Source organism: Palaemon carinicauda, chromosome 30, assembly GCF_036898095.1.
Source record: "Palaemon carinicauda isolate YSFRI2023 chromosome 30, ASM3689809v2, whole genome shotgun sequence".
NCBI lineage: Eukaryota > Metazoa > Arthropoda > Malacostraca > Decapoda > Palaemonidae > Palaemon > Palaemon carinicauda.
Genome location: NC_090754.1, coordinates 65716832 through 65732723, shown reverse-complemented (window position 1 = coordinate 65732723; position 15892 = coordinate 65716832). Strand labels below are relative to the sequence as shown.

The following is a 15892-nucleotide window of genomic DNA, read 5'->3' as shown; positions in this document are numbered from 1 at the left end:
TACAGTAGCTGACAGCTTAGTTTCTCCCATTCCTGTTCAACCAACGAGGGAGAAACTAAGTCCAACAGTCTCTCCTGCTAGTGTTTCTTCTCCCTCGGGGGAGTTCACTTACAGCGACTCCTCTTCGGAGGACTGCAGAAGGTCAGCTTGCTGATCCCATGGCCCCCAAAGGATGTATTCGTCGCAAGGCTTGCCTTCCTCTTCGCCAGAGAGGCCTTCCTTCACCTGCGGTGAGGAGGCGCCTCTTTGGTTCTACATCTTCGTTGCAGTCCCCCGCAGAGGAGCCTTGTCATCGATCACCGACTGTTCCTGCTTTGGTCCTTGACCTCTCTGTGGATCGTTCGCGATTCCCTTCGGTGGAATGTCGTCCTTTCAAAGGACACGTCAACCTTCCACCCGACAGACCTGCCGACCTGCCGTCGCCGTTCCTGAATGCTGATGCGCGCTACGCTCCAACGAAACCTGACCTTCACGCTCGTCAGGCCTCGTCATCTAACCCTAATAGAGGGCATCAAAGGCTTATGCGCCAACGCGCGCATACTTTCCTCACGCGCTATGCTAAACATATGCCCCCACGTTCTCCTGCACGCCAGGCTTTACCTGATAAAGCGCGCCCATGCCCAGCTACTCGCCAACCCTCACCTGCGCGTCAGCGCTCTTCTGCACGTCATCAACCTCCTGCGCGCCAGCAACCTAGTGCGTGGCAGCGCTCTCCTACGCGCCAGTGCTATCCAACGCGCCACCGCTCTCCTACGCGCCAGTGCTATCCAACGCGCCACCGCTCTCCTACGCGCCAGTGCTATCCAACACGCCACCGCTCTCCTGCGCGCCCACGCCCACGCCCAGCAGTCATCTCTCAAGCGCGCCCACGATCTTCTGATCTAGGCGCTGTTGGGAAGTCTATCTTGACTTCTCCCACGCGCTAGCGCTCGCTAACGTGCCATCACTCGCCTACGCGCCAGCTTTCTCCAGCGCGCCAGCGCTCGCCATCGCGCCAACACACGCAGTCGCTTTCACGCATCCATGAGGATACGCGCGCGCCCTCGCCCATCCTCTCCTGCAGTTGCGCGCCACCATTTTGATACGCGCCCACAAGATGCGCACCCACGAGCAGCACAGGCTTCAACTGCGCGCCCGCGCGACAGGGATATCTCTCCTGCGCGCGCCAGGGATATCTCTCTTGCGCGCGCTCGCCTTACGGCTTCTTCAGGGGCGCGCGAACTCTCGCCCGCGCACTCAACGCCCTGATCCTGCGCGTGCCATCAGTCTCCCGCGCGCGCTCCTGTGCGCCATTAGTCCCCTGCGCGCCCTCGCAGTCGCCCATGCGTGACAGCAGTCTCCCGCGCGCGATTCCTGGTATTCTCCATTGTGCGAGCACCATTACGCGTCCCCGCACGAGCGTCAATATCCTCCCGCGAGCGAGACTGCTGAGCAACGCACGGCAAGGTCGCCATCGCTGCATTCCCCTCCCCGCAAATGCATAACAGCACGTATTGGGATGGAAGGGAAACATCCAGAAGGGTCCAGGATCCCTAAATCTTTCCAGGCGAACCCACCTATAGGAACTCCTCCCAGGGATCCTTCTATCCCTGGCCTTTCAAAGGGGGTGTCTGACAGTGCGTCTGTCAGCCAACAGCCTTGGTTCGGTGCACTAATCAGAGCAGTTGCACAGGTGTTCAAGCCTATTTTCTCTGAATTAGGTCACAGATCCTTGGCTGTCTCTACCCCTCTGAAGAGAAAAAGAGGAATTCCGGACGTGGTAACTTCTCCAAGGGCTAAGTTGACTCCACGCAAGCCTTCGAGGCAGGTTCCTTCACTCCCCCAGATCTCTCCCTCCCTGTCAGACGAGGAATTCCCGTCATCAGGGAAATCGCACCAATGAGGGAAACCTCTCCTCGCGCTGAGAGGTCTTCTCAAGTGGGGTCTGGAAGGAACTTACCAAAGATGGTAGAGTCCTACATCCTTCCCAGGAAGGGATCGAAGGACTCTTAAGACTTTACCAAAGTCCTCTACAAGACCAGGGACGGAGCCAACTAGCCACTCGGAGAACGTCCGTGACTCTCCCCAAGAAGAGCCTTTGGGGACAAGAGACTTCGCTGCAAGTCCGATGTCAGGAGGAGAACAGCAAGATTCAGAACATGCGTTTTGACTCTAACGAGGGCTCTCAATGGGTTTTCCGACCCAGAGATCCCTCCTCGAGAGGGCAAGGACATGGTCTTGGACCGTGTATTCGGTACTCAGAAACCCTCTAAGACCAGTGCAGCTCTGCCCTGGTCTCAAGGGGTTAAGAGTACCAGAGAGAAGATCGCTGTACAGCCCTCCGAGATGTCCTCCTCCAACCGTTCCAGTGCCACCAACGAGCTCCTTCCACCTCCTCACGTACAGCAGAGAAGGTACTTTGAGATCTTGGAGGAGCCTTGTTTAGCTCTTCTCCTCCACCACTCGTTGGAAGAGCTTACCAGGGGAGTCCCTCTTGAGAGACTCTCCAACTGGCAAGTCTCATTCTCGGCAACCGAGATCCTTAACCAGGAGAAGGTTGCGAAGTGTGCTATGCAAGCCACTTTGTGGCTGGACATCTGGTTAGGGACCTTAGGTATCCTGATACGCTCTGAGGATTTCTCCAAAGAACGTACCAGGAAACCTATGGAGACGTTCCTACTCTCAGGCACTCGCACTATCGAGTTTCTGGTCCACCAAATCTTGAACATGTGGGCAAACACCATCCTGAAACGTCTGGATGCGGTGGCTGAGAGATTCCATCAGAAGGTCCCTAGCACCGAGATCAATAGGCTCAAACATTCTTCCTTAGAAGGGTCATCCTGTTTGAGCCTAAGGATGTGGAACAGGTCGCTGAGAGGTGGAGGAAGTCTCACCAAGACTCCCTCCTTCATAAGGCTTTGACATCCAAGCCCTATAAGCCTCCAGCACCCCAGCAGTCCCGTCTAACTAAGACCGCAAAATTAACGACAGCAGCGAAGACAGTGGTGTCTAAGCCCTTTCCTGTCAAGGATAGGAAAGGCAAAGAGTCCTCAAGGGGAGGTAAGAATCCTAGAGGGAGCAGCCGAGGCCACAAACGCTAGGATTGGCAGTCCCCCTGCATGTCCACCAGTGGGGGGATGCCTACAAAGTTGCTCAGACAGGTGGCAGCCACTTGGGGCCGATTCCTGGACGATTTCCATAATCAGTCATTGATATCGCGTCCCGTTCACAACATCTCTACCTCCCCTGACGACGAATCCAGTGTCATTGAGCTCCCTTGCCATGGGATCGGCAAGGGGGCAAGCCCTTCGGGCAGAAGTCCAGACCCTGTTGAAGAAGGGCGCTCTTCAAGAGGTCCTCGACGGATCTCCAGGCTTCTTCAGTCGACTTTTTCTTGTTAAGAAGGCGTCTGGAGGCTGGAGAGAGACCAGTCATCAACCTATCAGCTCTGAACAAGTTTGTCAAACAAACTCCGTTCAACATGGAGACGGCAGACACGGTCAGACTAGCAGTGAGACCGCAAGACTTCATGTGTACACTAGATCTGAAGGACGCGTACTTCCAGATCCCAGTCCATCCGTCTTCAAGGAAGTACTTAAGATTCAGCCTAGACAACAAAAAGCACCAGTTCAAGGTGCTGTGTTTCGGTCTCTCCACAGCACCACAGGTTTTCACCAGAGTGTTCACCCTAATATCGTCATGGGCACCTAGGATTGGCATCCGTCTCCTCTGTTATCTAGACGGCTGATTAATCCTAGCAGACTCGGTGTCATCCCTTCTTCAACACCGGGACAAACTTCTGAGACTTTGCCAGGATCTGGTGATCTTGGTAAATCTTGAGAAGTCCTCACTGCTTCCCACTCAAAGACTGGTTAAAGACACCAATCTCCACAAAGCCTTCCCATCAGACGACAGGATAGCAAGACTGAGAAAGGTCGCAAGTCCTTTTCTCAGACGAGAGGAACTCCCAGCCCAATCGTGGTTACGTCTCCTCGGTCACCTTTCATCGTCGGCTCATCTAGTTCCCAATGGTCGCCTCTGGATGAGATCCCTCCAGTGGCAACTCAAGTCCCGGTGGAATCAAGGTCACGATTCCCCGGACGTCCTGATCCCTATGGGATCTGCGGAACTGACGGACCTCAAGTGGTGGGTGGCAGACGAGAACCTACGAAAGGAGTGGATCATCTCGTTCTCCCCCCGGATTTGATGCTGTTTTCGGATGCTTGAAAGGAAGGGTGGGGAGCCCACGTGCTGCACCACAGGACCTCAGGCCTGTGGTCAGAGTCAGAAAAGTATCTCCATATAAATCTTCTAGAGATGAAGGCAGTCTTCCTGGCCCTTCAACAGTTCCAACAATACCTGGCGGGTCACTCTGTGGTGGTGATGAGCGACAACACCACAGTAGTGGCTTACATCAACAAACAAGGGGGTACTTTTTCGCAGCAGCTATCCCATCTAACAGTAGAGATACTGAGATGGGCTGAAATCCACTTGATACCACTATCGGCGCGCTTCATTCTAGGCAAAAGGAATGTGCTCGCTGACAATCTGAGCAGAGAGCCTCAGTAGTGAATACCGAGTGGTCTTTGGATCATCTAGTAGCCAACAAAGTCCTGACTTTGTGGGGTTCTCCGACTGTGGATCTTTTCGCAACAGGCCTGAACTTCAGGCTCCCGCTGTAATGCTCCCCAGTTCCGGATCCCAAGGCTCTCTGGCAAGATGCTATCCAACATTGGTGGGACAACATCGACGTATACGCCTTTCCCCCATTCTGTCTGATGAGGAGGGTGCTCAACAAGACCAGAACATCGGTCAATCTTTCAATGACCCTCATAGCTCCGCTATGGCATCATGCGGAATGGTTCCCGGACCTTCTGCAACTCCTAACGGAGCTACCAAGACAGCTCCCTCCATGACACAATCTTCTCAAGCAACCACATGCCAACATCCAGACTATCCAGCATCTCCTCTCTGAGAGAGGATTTTTGCAGCAAGTTGCTGTCAGGATGTCTGGACACCTGCGAAAGTCATCTGCAGCAGTCTACCAGACAAAGTGGAAAGTCTTCTGTGATTGGTGTCGTGGAAGGGGTATCTCTTCACTCGATGCCACTATTCCAACAATAGCGGAGTTCCTTGTGTATTTGCATGAAGAGATGCGCCTTTCAGTCTTGGCAGTGAAAGGCTATCGCTCAGCCTTAAGTCTTGCCTTCAGGCTGAAAGGAATGGACATTTCTTCATCGCTAGAACTTTCTCTACTCATACGTTGTTATGAACTTACCTGCCCTCAGTCGGAGGTGAGACCTCCCCAATGGAACGTGGTTCAAGTTCTCAGGTCTCTTAAGGGCCTCCCTATGAACCATTACGCCAGGCATCAGATCGCCACCTAACCTGGAAGACGGTGTTCCTGCTGGCTTTGGCTTCGGCCAAGCGAGTCAGCGAACTTCATGGTCTCTCGTATGACATCGCCCATTCAAGGGGATGGGGGGAGGTAGCGTTCAGCTTCGTCCCTGAGTTTATTGCTAAGACTCAGAATCCTGGAGTAGCGGATCCTCGATTCAACTCCTTCCAGATTTCTAGTCTCCTCTATGTAACAGATGACCCAGACTATCTCTTACTATGCCCAGTAAGGATTTTGAGGCTATACCTCAAAAGAACAGCTGCAGTCCGTTCTCATGTACCAACACTATTCGTCAGCACAGGAAGGACTAAGAGGAGGGTCACCAAGAACATTATCTCTGCATGGATTCGTAGGGTCATTGATCTGGCCTTGAATCCAGATCCTCCTCTGTCACGTCTTCCTAGAGCACACGATGTCAGGGGCATAGCTACGTCCCTGGCCTTCAAAAGAAATTTCTCTGTGAAGCAGGTTCTGCAAGCGGTGGTGTGGAAGCATCAAACAACGTTCACAGCTCACTACCTGGAAGACGTGACCCACAGGAGGCACGATGTGTTCTCTATCGGCCCTGTGGTGGCTGCACAACAGCTGGTTTAAAACCTCAGCCTCCTTAATGGACAAGTAGCAGAAGGTTGAGGGCATTGTTACCCGGATTTAGTCTGCATGAATGAAAAGGTTTGACTGGCTCTTATTCTTTTCTTCATCATCCCCTCTCTTGGGGAAAGCAGCATCCTGGGTTCTCTGCATAGCTGACCTCAAACCACTGCAGGTAAACCATGCTCCCTTGTGTTCCTAGTACTGTATTAAGTTAATACTGTTACGTCCCAATACCCTGACGAGGTGGTATTGGGAAAGTCCCAGTCTACAAGTTTCCATCTAAAGAACACTCTAGCTACATACATGCCCATCTGCACCACATTCAGTACACTTACCCCGCGGCTCCTTGCACATTCTAGCATAATGACCATCCTTACCACAATTACCACAAATCACATTCATACGATTACTAGATGTGCCCAGTCATACCACACCGATAACATTTTACGCCTTTCTCTTTCTTGCACTCGCTAATTCTATGCCCTACCTCACCACATCCAAAACAAGCACCTAGAGCCCATCTACATTCATTCTTCTTATGTCCCACTTTCCCACACCTATAACACTTTTCATCACGGACACGACTATTTGACATACCTTGCTGCGCACTGGCACTCCTATCCCTCCAAACCTGATTCCTTTGCCTAAACCCTTCATTTGTCCTTACAGGTATTCCCACATTACTCGCCCTAACACTCCTATCTACTACACTATCAGCTGTCCTCTCATAACAGCATATCTAAAACTAACAAATTCTGGCACACTTTCCTCCATTCCACTTCTTACACTCACAGATTTACTTTCTTTCATACATCTATCCAACTCGTAATCCTCAACTATCTCTAAAATATCATCCCATGTCAATCTTTCTTTCGTCCACCTCATTTTCTCCTTCCGTTTCAAATTAACAAACTCAGCAACATTCTCGGGTACAGTAGCCAAAAAACTTCCTCATTAACTCCTTATTCTCATTTATACTTTCATCCCCATACTTCTTCCTAGCTAACATTTTCAACCTACATACATACATCGATATTGCTTCTGCATTCATCCGCGCCTCATCAAAATCATTCTTACGCTTATACCTAACACTCCCTTTCATACGTTTTACCTGCTCAATTATTCTCTTTTTCACACTTTCATAATCATCATCCCCTACACTCATTATCACACCATACATCGTCAACAAATACCCCGTCAAATATTCTCCTAACTCCCTAGCCCAAACTCTCTTACTATCACCATACTTATCCTGACAATACCTCTCATACTCCTTGAAAAATTCATATACATCCCTACTACTATGCTCATTGAACCTTTCACACCGAGGTACCTCTCTCATAAATACAGTTTGTTCCGTAACCGAAATACAAACCACGCTATTTACATTGGGTTTACCTTTTAGCGCAGCTGAAATGGCGAGCCATTAGAATTTAACGAGGGTGTAATACCCCCGTGCTAGTTAGCAGGGGGGTAGGGGAGTGGTAGCTAGCTACCCCTCCCCCCCCCCCCCCCCTCACACACCGGTGAACTGCTTCACTTTCACTTTTGGCTCGGACATGGACAGACGTCTCTGTCTTTGTCCTCGCATGTTTTGTCTTTACTTAATCACTTACTTTTCTTTTACTCAATCTATATGTAAACATTTTTCCGTGTTTATGTATATATTTGAGTATAGAAATCAGTAAGTTTACTTTTCAGAGTTGTGTGTGTGTAGTGTACAATATCTCCGTGGAGCCCTCGGCAGTTAGGCCACCATGGTGTAAGTTCATGGGTCGCGATCAAGTTTGACTTCGGTCTTTCTCTCTCTCTCTCTTTGAGGTCGTTCACCCTTTTACTACGTTCCTTTACTACGCCTTAGTAGCTTCCTTCCCGTGTGGAGGGGTTGCTACGCCGTACGTTTTGTCTCAATTAGTTTATGAATCTAATTGTATTTGTTGTTTTTTCAGCTTTGTAGAACGATTCCGTTTGGGGTTTTCGTTCTTTCTTTAGTGTTCATTCATTTTTAAATTACATAATTACATAGTAACATAATTATAATTGTTATAATTCTGTGTTGGTTACAGCTCTCCTTCCGTGAGTGTAAGTGGTTGTGAGGGCACGTGCCTGTTGTGTAATTCTTGTGTTCCTTTCCCTCGGGATTCCTCTTCGGAGCCTTCCCGGGGGAATGAATGTTAACTAATGATTTTTGTTTTATTTTTCACAGTTACCGATCTAGTTCGTTTCTGTAATGTGACAACGGAGTGAGCTGTCTTGTTGAGGCCTGGGGATTCGGCTGTTGCTGCCTCCCCTATAGATCTTCGTCAGGGGCGTGTCTCCTTCTCCTGGAAGTACTCCCGTGACGATTGACAGCTCTCCGGTTCATTTTAGAACTCTCAGGAGGCTCGCCTCCTTGGATGGGTAACTTTCCTTCCAAGGGAAGTTTTCCTGTCCAGGCTTGAGTTTTTCTCCTTTGGAGGGTTCTTCTCTTGCCTTTTTTTCATGCGACTATGCTCTTGGTGCTTAGCGGTCGCACCTGCAGTTACGCTTAAGGGGCTGGGCAACTGCAGGAGCCCCTCTTCGGAGAATTGCTCTTTTTAGGTCACTGGCTGACCCGTCTCTTCTACGAAGTGTTTCTCTTTCGTTCGCGAGAGAGTACACTCATAGAGACTCCTCTTCGGAGGACTCTTCTGATGTTGTTGCTGTTGGCCACCTTCGCCGTAAGGCTCACCGTCTGCTACGTCTTAAGGGCCTCCCATCTCCCTATGAGGGTGCTAAGAGGCGCCTTTTTGAATTTCCGTATGCAGCCTACAACTCCTTCATCTTGATCTTCCGCCCTGGTGCAGATGGACAGCAGTCTGACCTCGTCTTCCGACGGGCAACAGTCTTCCGACGGACGACGGTCTTCCGACGGACGACGGTCTTCCGACGGACATCAGTCTCCCGACGGACGACGGTCTTCCGACGGACGACGGTCTTCCGACGGACATCAGTCTCCCGACGGGCAACGTTCCCTTCGGGGCAAAGGGTTGCCTCCCACGAGGGTGCTTCCCTTGCGTGTCAGGGTTCCCTGCGCGCCCTTCTGCAGTGTTTCTCCTGCTCAGTGTTAGCGCACAGGCTCTCTCCTGCTCAGTGTTAGCGCACAGGCTCTCTCCTGCTCAGTGTTAGCGCACAGGCGCTCTCCTGCTTATCAGCGCTTTCCTGATCGCTAGCGCTCTTCTGTTCGCCAGCGCTCTCCTGTTCGTCAGCGCTCTCCTGTTCGTCAGCGCTCTCCTGATGATCGTCTCTGCTGTTCCTGTTGGTTCCTGTTACGCGCCCTGTGCGCCCACGTTCGCCCTCGCGATCTAGAACTTCGGTTCAGGTCTTGGACAAAGAATCTTCTTCTACGCACAGGATTCCACGTGTTGCCTTCTGCTCGCCAGCGATCACCAGCTCGCCAGCGACCACAGACGCGTCAACGTTCGCCTGCTCGTCAGCAATCTCCTACGCGTCAACGATCGCCATCGATCTGCCACGCATGTCAGTTCCCCTGGACACCATCAATAGCGATCTAGCGCTCGCCTGCTGTAGACCACGATCTCCGGTAACTAAGTCTTGCCGTAGATCTTCCTCCTGCTCGCCAGCGCTCACCTTTACTTCTGTCCTTCTGTGCGCCAGCTTTCTTCAATCGCCAGCGCACATCTGCGGGCCCTTTTCTGCCACGCACCAATGGGCGCCAACGGTTTTTTCTGACCGTCTAGGAACGCCTGATTAACAGCTTGCTTCAGCGCTCACCTTCCTGATGCACCTGCACGCCTTCTGTTAGCGCGATGCGCGCTAACCATCCCTAGTCTCTTACGCGTTAGTGATCGCCTACGCGCCCGCGTGATTCTTCGTCTGCGCGCTAGCGTTTTGTTAACACACAACCGCTCGCCAACGCGCCGTCACTTGCCGACGCACCATCGCTTGCCAACGCGCCTTCACTCGCCTACGGGCCATCGCTCGCCAAAACGCGTCATAGCGCCATCGCCTGCCTATGCGCCTTTGGTCTCCCGACCGCCTGCGCTCACCCGCATGCCCATGTGCTTGCGCGTCCACATGCCCACGTGCCCGCGCGACCGCACGCCCACATGCCCACATGCCCACGTGCCTACGCTCATGCGCTCCCGCGCACATGCGCTCCAATGTTCGCCCGCGAGCGAACCAACGGTGTTCCGTCGCACGAACCAACGGTGTTCCATCGCGCGAACGTCGGCTTGATTCCTGCAGTATCCATTGCTCGCCTACATGTCATCGCTCGCCAACCACCAGCTCTCGCCCTTCCTACCACGCTCGCCCTCCTTCTGCGCTCCTTCGTGCACTTTCGTTTGCACTCCTGTGTGCCCGCGCATGGGCGCTTCCACGTTCGGCCACGCGCAAACCTTTGATTTATCATCGCGCAAGCGCCAGGGCGATTGCAACCGCGATTCCCGTCGAGGTTTCGCAACATGGCCAGCCTGGCGAGTCTTCTGGAGTGTATTTCCAGAACACGGTCTTCACCCCGTAAACGCAGTGCATGGCACATGCAAGAGCAGGAAGAATCTTCAGGGAGGTCTGAGCAACATTCTTCTTTCCAGAACCTGGGTTAGCCCTTCCTCATCATTCCCTGGAAGGGTTTTGCCAATGAGCTCTCCGTTCGAGATTTCTCCGTCGGCCAAGGGGTGACTGGTTTACCCCTTCCTCTTCTCCATCTCGTGAAAGGGGCTTACCAGGTCCTTTCCCTCCTCGGTTGCGACCCGAGGTTTTGTACAAGGAAGCTCCAGGAAGATCATGGGTACTTCCCTCCTCTCGGGCTCAAGCACCTTGGCGTTTCGTCGCCAAGTTTCGAACTTGCGGGCAAGCTCGATGTTGGACCATCTAGACGCTGTGACCGAGGGCTTCCTCTCGGGTGTCTCATCCGTGGATGTTGACAAGCTCAGACACTCTTCCATTCTTGAGAAGAGCTTGTTTGTGCCCAAAGACAGAGACATGGACAGCGGTTGTGAGGAGGAAGTCGACTTCCGTTTTCACTCCTCCAAGGCGCTTTCTTCCAGACCCTGCAGGCGTCCAGCGCCTCTTTCTTTCAGCCTCGTCGGCCTAAGTTATCGGACCGGCTACGGCAGCTAAGACAAGGTGTCCAATAGCAGTCCCCTCCTGTCAGGAACAGGTAGCACGGGAGTCTCTCCCGGGGGGGCATAATCTTAGAGGGAGCGGCAGAATTCACGAACTCTAGAATTGGCAACCCCCCCTTGCAGGTCTCACGCTGGGAGGATGCCTAAGGTTACTCATCCGGATAACAGCTTCCCGATGCCGATTCCTGCACGATCTCCGTGATCAGCCAAGGATATCGCGCCTGCCGTCTCTGTCAGCGAATTCAGTGTCACTGAACCTCTATGCCATGGGGTCGGCAAGAGTTTTGCCCGTTTGGGCAGAATGATCCATGCCCTAGGAGTAGGTCCTCCATAGGGTCGCCGACGGCTTCACCCCCCGGCTTCTTCAGTCGATCCTTTCTCGTAGGAAAGCATCTGAGACGGGAATTCCGTAGTCGACCTCTCAGCTCTGATCAAGTTTATCGAACAAACTTCATCCAGCGTGGAACAGCAGAATCGATCAGACTGGTAACGAGGCGGCAGGACTCTTTAGGCCCTGGATTGGAAGGACGGGTTCTTTCAGTTTCCATTCCATCCATCTTCCAGGAAGCTCTTGGAATTCAGCCTAGACTTAAGATGCGGTGTGGCTATCCCGCCGCGGCATCGCAGGTTTTTCCCAAGAGAACTTTCCCTGCTTTCCTCATGGCCGCTCAGGAGCAGGCTTCCGCCTCCTTCGCCTTTTGGAGGTCTGGTTAACTCCGGTAGGCTCGGGTTCGACCTTCTTCAACGCCGGGACAAGCTTCTGGATCCTTACCATGAGTGAAGGATCATGGTAATTTGCTAGGAGCCTTCTCTACTTCTGCCTCAACATCTGGAGTATCTAGCCATGATATTGAGTCAACGGCCTTACCTTGTTGGAAACACTGCTTCTCGTCCGTCCAGTGAGGTTAAGCAACGTCGGGTCTGGTCGGTACTTGGATGGGTGTCCGCCTGGGGACGCCAGATGCTGTTGCCTCCTCCTCCAAGCCTTCCCTTCAGTTGACTGTGGCAAGGCTGAGGAGAGTCGCAGTACCTGTTCTCAGTCAAGCAGAGCTTTAAGCCCTACCTTGGAACGTTTCCTAGGTCCCTTTTCCTCATTGACCCGTCTAAAGTCCCGAACGGTCGCCTCAGGATAAGATCCCTGTGGGGCGGCTCAAGTTCCGGTGGTTTCAAAGCAACTATTAACCGGACTTTCTGGCCCCTATGGGACCAGCGGAACTTTAGACTTGCAATGGGTGTTGACCTATGGAACCTCTTGATGGGAGTGGATATTCTCATCCTTTCCCCACATTTTTTATGCTGTTCTCAGACTCGTCAAAGAAAAGCGGGGGGCATGTTCCGGTCCAGGCCTATGGTCAGGACCTGAAGGATACCTCTCCATCATTCAGGCAGCCTTAGGGGCCGTAGTCTGGCCCCTCTATAGATCCTACAGCTCCTGCCGAGTCGCTCCGTGCGCAACGACTTCATGGTACTGGCGTATTTCAACCAGCAAGGGACGCATTTTCATACCTTCGCATCTTGCAGTAGAGATACGGAGATGATTTGAGATCCTCTCAATACCACTATCGGCTCGTTCATTCCGGGCAGAGGAATGTTCTCTCCGAATATCTGAGCAGAGCCTCGCAGATAGAGTGTACCTGGGGGTCTTTGACCTTTAGTAACCAGGAAGTCCTGGTCTGGGGGACCTGATCGCGACAGCTTGGAACTTCAAGCTTCTGCTGTTCTTCCCCCCAGTCTCAGACCTCAAGACTTTTTGGCAAGATGCATTCCGGTGATGGTGGGACAACATCGACGCCTGCGTCTTCCCTCCTTTGTTGTCTGTTGAGAATGGGTCTCAACAAGACCAGGTTGTCTGTCAACCTTTCGATGGCCCTGAGAGCTCCACTGGGACTATACGCGGAACGGTTTCCGAACCCTCTGCTTCCCCTGACAGAACTCCCGGGAGAGCTTCTCCCACGGCAAATGCTACTCAAACAACCACACTACAACATCTTTCACGAGCCGTGGCATCGCTTTGGCTTCACGCCTGGAGAGACTACGCCTCCTCCTCAAGAAGGGACAACCCGCTACAGTCGCGGGGCAGAGGTCGCGTCATCTGCGATAGTCATATGCAGGGGTCTACCAGGCGAAGTGGAGTGTCTTCTGTGGTTGGTGTCGTGGGAGAGATACCTCTTCCCTTGAGGCCTCTTCTCCAGCAATAACGAACTTATTGCTTTTCAGCGGGAGGAAACTCCTTTCCGCTCTCAGCAGTGAAGCCTGTCGCTCAGCCTTTCCCTGGCCTTCAGGCAGAAAGGAATAAACTTTTTCCTTTCCGCTGGACCTTTCCTTGCTCATGCGAAGCTGCAAACGTCCCTGCCCCCAGTCGGAGTGAGACCTCCAAGATGGAGCATGGTTCGGACTTTTTAGTCCCTTAAGAGATCTTCTCAAGACCCATTACGTCAGGACTCTGATCATATTCCGTCTTGGGGCTCCTGCTCACTCTGGCCTCGGCCAGTGTGTAAGCAATCTTCTTGGTCTCGTACGACTCTGCCCTTTCTAAGGAATGGGGGAAGTCAACATTCAGGTTCGCTCCTGAGTTGTTGGCTAGACTTGGAATCTTGAGGTCCCGGTCCTTCGGTCCAATTCCTTCAAGATTTCGAGTCACCATTCTGTATCAGATGACCCACACCTTCTCCTCCTTGCTAGTAAAGGAATCGAGGGGTTATCTTTGGGAACAGCTGCAGTTTGTCCTCACGTGCAGCCGGGTTGGGAGCACAAAAAGGACACAGGGGAGTAGTCACCAGTATACTTCTTCAGCTCGGACTCGAGGACATTCATCTCGACCTGAATCCAGACCCTCCCCCGTCACGTCGCCCTACAGCACGATGTCGGATACGATACATCGCAACGTCACAGCACGATGTCGGATACATCGCAACGTCCCTCGCCTTCGAGTAATTCTACTCTGTGACGCAGGTGCTACAAGCTGGAGTCTGGAAGCGTCTAATGACCTTCGCAGCCCGCTTCCTGCAGGACATGACCCACAGGAGTATCGATACGTTTCTATCGGTCTGTGGTGGCTACACAACAGCTGTTCTAACCTCAGGCTCCTTTTTGGACAGGTAGCAGAAGGTTGAGGGCATTGTTATCAGGTTTTAGTCTGCATGAACGAAAGAAGTATGTCTGGCCCTTACTTCTTTCTTCATCATCCCCTCTACTGGGAAGCAGCATCCTGGTCTCTGCATAGCTGACCTCAAACCTCTGCAGGTAAACCATGCTTCCTTGTGTTCCGAGTATTGAGTCAATACTGTCGCGTCCCCCATACCCTGACGAGGTGGTATTGGGAACGTCCTAACCCAGAGTTCCTTCTGGAACCCCAGGTCAACTGCCTAGGACGGGTCACACTTCTTCCTTCACACACAAGCTTATGTAGGCCACACGTTTCCTTGCGGAGCAAGGAACTTGTGAGGTGCAGGGACTCCTTTTCTCGAGTGCAACTCACTCGGATTCTGAGTCCCCGGGTAAAGCCAAAACCAGTATGGCTGGGGACTTTCCAGCCTTCCTAAGGAGTAAGTCACCCAATGTAAATAGCGTGGTTTGTATTTCAGTTACGGAACAAATGACAAACTCGGAGATAATTTGTATTTTTCCCAACCATACAAACCTTAGCTATTTACATATATTTGCCCGCCAGCTCTGTCCCCCAAGACAAGTCCTACCTCTAAGTGAAAGTGAAGCAGTTCACCGGTGTGTGAGGGGGGGAGGGGTAGCTAGCTACCACTCCCCTACCCCCCTGCTAACTAGCGGGGGGGTAATACACCCTCGTTAAATTCTAATGGCTCGCCATTTCAGCTGCGCTAAAAGGTAAACCCAATGTAAATAGCTAAGGTTTGTATGGTTAGGAAAAATACAAATTATCTCCGAATTTGTCATCTTACACGCATCACGTTCATTCTCACTGCTATCATCACTACTACCTCCCTTCTTGTTTCCTACTTCCTCGCTAGAATATAAGGAATCTAATTCCACAGTCATACTCCTATCCTTGATCATACTCTTCCTAGCCCTTTTCTTACTCACAACTTTCACCCATTCACGATCATCCTTTCTATCATCCTGACACTTTTTCTTCTCTTTCTTCACATCACTTTTACCTTTCTTCTCATTCTTCCTATTACATTTCTGATCATCCTTACTATTCCTAATTCCCTTATCTTCAATCTTACTATCACTATTACTATTACTATCACTATCAATTCCTTTCCCATTGTCACCTACCTTATTTTTCTCTTCCACTGTCAACCCATTACCCATAGCAGAGGTCACTCCTCCAACTGCGCCTTCTCCCATGAAAGTTTTCATCATTCCCATTACCTGCCCCATCATAGCTTCCATTCGTTCCTCATTCTCACGCATCCTTATCTCAACACCCTCTTCCACTCTCTCTACAGTTCCCTTTAGTGCTTTCAGTTCCTTTCGCATCTCCTCATTCTCACAACTCAACCTTGCATTTTCACGCAACAATTTCTCTTTTTCTACAGACAACTTGTTCTCACGCTCCTTAATCAGCCGCAATTCCTCCTTCAAAGCCCTTAACTGTTCTTCCATTTTTCGTCAACCTGTTCTTCAGCCTTAAATCTAATTCCTAATCCTATCAGCCCTTCGTCCAAGAGTCCAGCTTCCTATCCCACTTCAGCAGTCCCTGTTCGGGCGCCAAAATAATGTGGCGGGATGTTGCAAAACAACCCCCACACCCTTGAATCACACTACCAGACAATTGTCCCACGACACAAACTTTCCCCTTACTTTATCAGCTGGACTCTTGGACAGAAGGAAA

General features: G+C 51.7%; 1 long non-coding RNA gene and 1 pseudogene across 1 annotated transcript in view; both read left to right on the top strand.

The window, feature by feature from the left end:
- Positions 1-15892, top strand: part of LOC137623821 (uncharacterized) — a 60015-nt gene that overhangs the window by 28617 nt on the left and 15506 nt on the right. The window lies entirely within an intron of this gene.
- On the top strand, positions 11934-12052 carry LOC137623925 (5S ribosomal RNA; annotated as a pseudogene).